This window comes from Sapajus apella, unplaced genomic scaffold (assembly GCF_009761245.1).
Source record: "Sapajus apella isolate SASKATOON/1434 unplaced genomic scaffold, GSC_monkey_1.0 scaffold98, whole genome shotgun sequence".
NCBI lineage: Eukaryota > Metazoa > Chordata > Mammalia > Primates > Cebidae > Sapajus > Sapajus apella.
In genome coordinates, this window is record NW_022437038.1 from 313,043 (window position 1) to 319,538 (window position 6,496).

Consider the following 6,496-nt stretch of genomic DNA (forward strand, 5'->3'; position numbering starts at 1 on the left):
CACAAATCTCTTCTCATGTTGTAATCCCCATGTGTCAAGGAAGAGACCTGGTGGGAGGTGACTGCATTTTGGGGGCTGTTTCCCCCATGCTATTCTCATGATAGTGAGGGAATGCTCACAAGATCTAATCATTTAAAAGTGGCAGTTGCCCCTTAACTCTTTCTCTCCTCTGCCACCAAATAAAATCACGCCTTGTTTCTTCTTTGCCTTCTGCCATGATTGTAAGTTTCCTGAGGCATCCCAAACCATATGGAACTATGAGTCAATGAAACCTTTTTCTTTGTAAATTATTCAATGTTGGGTAATACTTTATAACAGTGTGAAACATACTAATACACCCTACATTATGTTTTTGTTTCCTTTGTCGAAGATCGGTGGCTGTATTTGGCTTTATTTTTGTAATATCTGTTCTGTTCCATTGGACTTCATGCCTATTTTTATACCAGTACCATGCTGTTTTGGTAACTATAGCCTTGTAGTATAGTTTGAAGTTGGGTAATGTGATGCCTTCAGGTTTGTTCTTTTTACTTAGTCTTGCTTTGACTATGTAAGCCCTCTTTTGGCTCTACATAAATTTAAGAATTTTTTTCTAGTTTTGTTAAGGATAATGATAGTATTTTGATGGAAATTGCATAGAATTTATAGATTGCTTTTGGCAGTATGGTCATTTTCACACTATTGATTCTACCCATCAATGAGCATGAGATGTGTTTCTATTTTTTTGTGTCACCTGTGATTTCTTTCAGCAGTGCTTTGTAGTTTTCCTGTAGAGATATTTTACATCAGTAGTTAGGTATATTCCTAAGTATTTTTTTTTTGCAGCCTTTGTAAAAGAAATTGAGTTATTGATTTGATTCTCAGATTGGTCATTGGTGATGTAGAGTAGTGCTACTGATTTGTATACATTGATTTTGTAACCTGAGACTTAACTAAATTTATTTTTCAGATCTAGGAGGTTTTTGAACACATCCTTGAGATTTTCTTGGTGTACAATCATATCTTTAGCAAACAGCAACAGTTTGACTACCTTTTTAATTATTTGGATGTCCTTTCTTTCTCTCTTTTATCTGATTGCTCTGGCTAGAAATTCCAGTAATATGTTGAATAGAAGGGGTGTGAGTGGGCATTTTTGTCTTATTCTAGTTCTCAGGAGAAATGCTTTCAACTTTCGCCTATTCAGTATAATGTTGGCTTTGGATTCATCAAAGATGGTTTTTGTTACATTTAGATATGTCACTTCTATGCTGATTTGCTCAGGGCTTTAATAATAAAGGTTGCTCAAGTTTGTCAAATGCTTTTTCTGCATCTATTGAAGTGATCACATGATATTTGTTTTTAATTCTGTTTATTGACTTGCATATGTTAAACCAACCCTGCATCCCTGGTATAAAACCCACTTGATCGTGGTCAATTATCCTTTTGATATCTGTTGGACTTAGTTAGCTTGTATTTCATTGAGAATTTTTGCATCTATGTTCAAAAATATTGGGAATATTGGTTTGTATTTTTTTTAATGTTTTTTCCTGGTTTCAGTATTAGGGTGATCCTGGCTTCACAGAATAACTTAGAGACAATTCCTTATTTTCCTGTCTTGTTGCAATAATTTCAGTAGGATTGGTACTTAGTACCAGTTCTTTAAATGTCTGATATAATTCAGCTGTGAGTCTATCTAGTCCTGGGCTTTTTTTTTTTTTTTTTTGGCAATTTCTTTTAAATTACTGTTTCAGTATTCCTGCTTGTTATTTGTCTGTTCAGCATTTCTATTTCTTCCTGGTTTAATTTAGGAAGATTGTTCATTTCCAAGAACTTATTCATCTCTTTTAGGATTTCTAGCTTGCGCACACAAATGTCTTCATAGCAGCATTGAATAATCTATTGTATTTCTGCGGTATTGATTGTAATATCATCGCTTTTACTTCTAATTGAGCTCATTTGGATCTTCTTTCTTCTCTTCATGGTTTATCTTGCTAATGGTCTATTAATTTTGTTTATTCTTTTAAAAAACCAATATTATGTTTTATTTATCTTGGGTATTTTTGTTTCAATTTTCAGTTCTGCTCTGATCTTTGTTTTTTCTCCTTTTTTTCTGCTCTGTTTGGATTTGGTTTGTTCTTCTTTCTCTAGTTCATTGATGTGTGAGCTTAGATTGTCTATTTGTGCTCTCTCATACTTTCTGATGTAAACATTTAATGCTATGAATAGTCCATTTAGCACCACTTTTGCTGTATCCCAGAAGTCTTGATAGGTTAGTCACTATTATTATTCAGTTCAAAGAATTTTTTTAATACCAATCTTGATTTTATTGTTTACCCAAAGATCATTCAGGAGCAGGTTATGTAATTTCCATGTATTTACATAGTTTTGAGGGTTCCTTTTTGAGTTAATTTCCCATTTTATTCCATCATGATCTGAAAGAGTACTTGATATAATTTCTATTTTCTTACATTTATAAAGACTTGTTTTGTGGCCTATCACATGGTCTATCTTGGAGAATGTTTCATGTTCTGATGAAAATAATGTATAATCTGCAGTTGTTGGGTAGAATGTTCTGTAAATGTATGTCAAGTTCATTTGCTCTAGGGTGTAGTTTAAGTCTATTGTTTCTTTGTTCATTTTCTGTCTTGATAGCCTATCCAGTATTGTCAGTGGAATACTGAAGTTCCTCACTATCATTGTGTTGTTGTCTATCTCATTTCTTAGGTCTAAGAGCAATTGCTTTATAAATTTGTGAGGTACCGTGTTAGGTGTTTATATATATATATATATATATATATATATATATATATATATATATATGTGATATTTTCCTATTGAACTAACACTTTTATCATTATATAATGTTTCTATTTTGTTAACTGTTGTTGCTTTAAAGTCTGTTTTGTCTGATTTAAGAATAGCTACTCCTACTAGGTTTTGGTTTATGTTTGCATGGAATATCTCTTTCCATCCCTTAACCTTAAACTTATGTGAGTCTTGATGTGTTAGGTAAGTCTCTTGAAGACTGAAGATACTTGGTTTGTGGATTTTTACCTATTCTGCTATTCTGTATTTTATAAATGGAGTATTTAGACCACTTACATTCAAAGTTAGTATTGAGATGTGAAGTACTGATTTATTCATCATGCTAGTCTTTACCTGAATTCTTTTTGTTGTTGTTGTGTTATTTTTGTATAGGCCTTGTGACATTTATGCTTTAAGCAGGTCCTATTTTGAAGTTTTGTTTCAAGACTTAAAACTTTTTTTTAGCATTTCTTGCAGTGCTGGCTTGGTAGTGGTAAATTATATCAACATATATTTATCTGAAAAATATTTAGTCTCTTCTTTTTTTAGAAAGCTTAGTTTCAATGGATACAAAATTATTGGCTAATAATTATTCTGTTTAAGCAGACTAAAGATAGGACCCCAATTCCTTCTGGCCTGTAGGTTTTCTGATAAAAAAAAATGTGCTGTTAATCTGCTACATTTTCCTTCATAGGTTACCTGATGCTTTTGCCTCCCAGCTCTTAAAATTATTTTCTTCATCTTGACTTTAGATAACCTGATGCGTATGTGCCTAGGCGATGATATTTTTATAATGAATTTCCCAGGTATTCGTTGAACTTCTTGTAGTTGGATGTCTAGATCTCCAGCAAAGCCAGGGGAGTTTTCCTTGATTATTCCCTAAAATAAGTTTTTCAAACTTTTAGATTTCTCTTCTTTTTCCAGGAACACCAATTATTCTTAGGTTTGGTCATTTAACATAATCCTAAATTTCTTGGAAGCTTTGTTAATTTTGTAAATTATTTTTTCTATGTCTTTGTCTGATTGGGTTGATTTGGAAGCCTTGTCTTGAAGCTCTGAAGTTTTGTCTTCTACTTGTTAGATTCTATTGCTAAAACTCTTCAGTGTATTTTGGATTTTTCTAACTGTGTTTTTTGTTTCCAGAAGTTGTGATGGTCTTTTCTTTATGATATCTACTTCTCTGGATACTTTTTATCCATATCCTGTAATTTAAACAAAAACTATTTAATATGGTTTTCACCTTTCTCTCCTTGAGTAGGTTAGTAATAAACTTTCTGATATTTTTTTAAATCTGGCATTCAGAAATTTTTCGGGTTTGTATCAGGGTAGTACTGGTCTCAGAATGAGTTTCAAAGTATTCCCTCTCCATCTATTTTTCAGAATAATTTGAGTAAGATTTGCATTGGTTCTTTAAAAGTTTGGTAAAATGCAGCAATGAAGCCAGTGAGTCTTTAGTTTTTCTTTGGGATATTTTTATTATGGTTTTTGTCTCATTGCTTGTTATTGGTCTCTTCAGGTTTTGAATTTCTCATGGTTCAATCTTGATAGGTTGTATCAAGATTACTGAAGAGCTAGTGTAATATTCTGCGGGTGTTATAAAAACTCGTTTTGTCATATTACCAGAATTACTTTCCTTCTAATTTGTGTAGACTATTTCAGTGGAAAGATCTGAAACTCAAGAGTTGCTGGTCAGATTCTTTTGTTCCTTAATTTGGTGCCACCCCCCTCCCCCTAGGGATGGGTCTTCCTAAGAGCCAGAATGCCAATGATTGTTATTTCCCTTCTGCGTCCAGTCACCCAGTGGGCTAAAAGGCTCAGGGCAGGTGCCTAAGAATGTCTGCAAAGAGTCCTTTGATGTAATCCATCTTCACGTCTCTCAGCTGTGGATAACAGCACCTGCTCTGGTGGAGGTGGCAGGGAAGTGAGTGGACTCTGTGGGAGTCCTTGGTTGTAGTTTTGTTCAGTGTGCTTGTTTTCTTGAATGCTGGTTATACTAGCAGTGAAGTTGTCAGGTGGACAGGTTCAGGACTTCTGGTTAGCCAGGGAGGGTGTTTCAGGTGGTAGAATTAGCTGTTGTTTTCTTCTTCTTTGGAGCAGGTTGTTCCAATATGTGTTGCTGTAATTGCTTGAATTGGTTGGCCTTCAGCCAGGAAGTGGTGCTTTCAAGAGAGTAAAATCTGCAGTAGCAGAAGGGGGATTAAAATTATTTGATTTTTTTCTTTTCAATTTTGATGCCATTTATTTCTTTCTCTTGTCTGATTGCGCTAGTTTTGACTCCAGTACTATGTTGAATAACAGTAGTAAAAGTAAGCATTCTTGTCTTGCTCCAGATCTTAGAGTAAAGGCTTTCAGTTTTTTCATATTTAGTATGAAAGTAGCTGCCAGTCTGTCATTTATGGCGTTTGAGCGATGTTCATTCTATACCCAATTTTTTGATGAATTTGTCCACGAATGGATGTTGAATTGTATCAAATGCTTTTTTAAATATCAACTGAAATGATCACATGGTTTTATCATTCTTTCTGTTTATATAATATATCACATTGACTGAACCATACTTTTATCCCTGAGATAAATCCAATTTGGTCAAGATGAATAATCTTTTTAATATGTTGTTGATTTCAGTTTGCTGGTACTTTGGTGAGGATTTTTGCATCAATGTTCATTAGGGTTATTGGCCTTCAGTTTCCTTTTTTGAATTTAAATTTGTCCACTTTTGGTATCAGGATAATACTGGTCTCAGAATAAGTTTTAAAGTATTCCCTCTCCACCTATTTTTCAGAATAATTTGAGTAAGACTTGTATTGGTTCTTCAAAAGTTTGGTAAAATTCAGCAATGAAGTCATCAAGTCTTGGGTTTTTCTTTACTGGGATATTTTTATTATGGTTTTTGTCTCATTGCTTGTTATTGGTCTCTTCAGGTTTTGAATTTCTCATGGTTCAATCTTGATAGGTTGTATGTTTCTTGGAATTTATTTCTTCTAGGTTTTCTAATTTATTGGCATATAATTGTTTATATTAGTCTCAATCTTTTGAATTAGTGGGGTATTAGTTGTAATGTCTCCTTTTAATTGCTGACTTTGAGTCTTCTATTCTTTTCTCAGGCTAGGTAAAGATTTGTCATTTTGCTTATCTTTTCAAAAAATGAACTTTTTGTCTCATTATTTTTTTGTACTGTTCTTTTGTTTTTATTTCACTAACTTCCTATCTGATAGTTATTAGTTCTTTTATTTATTTTGATTTGGCTTACTCTTTCTTTTCTAGTGCTTTAAGATGCATCAGTAGGTTGTTTATTTGGAGTATTTCTATGTTTTAAATGTAGTCACTTATTACTATAAACTTATCTCTTAGAACTGTTTAGTACTAACATTTGGAAAGCTGCTACCCATGTTCTTTATTCTTCATAGAATAAAGCTGAGTTGAGAATATGTTGTATCACCATAGCAATTCTACCATTCATAAAAATGGGTTTATAACCTACAACACAGTGATCATCTCCAAAAACAAAAGCATCTCTTTTCTGTGGTAGACTATCACATTTGTATTCAGGAAAACAAATCCAAACAATAAAAGAACATTTTCCCAAGAACAGCACTATATGAAACTGTCCTTGATGGATTCTCTTTTATTCTGTGCACTCTAATGGAGCACAGAACTACCTCAGATTATACAAATGGACCTGGTCTGCACAGCCACAGAGGAAGGCTCCAAAAGC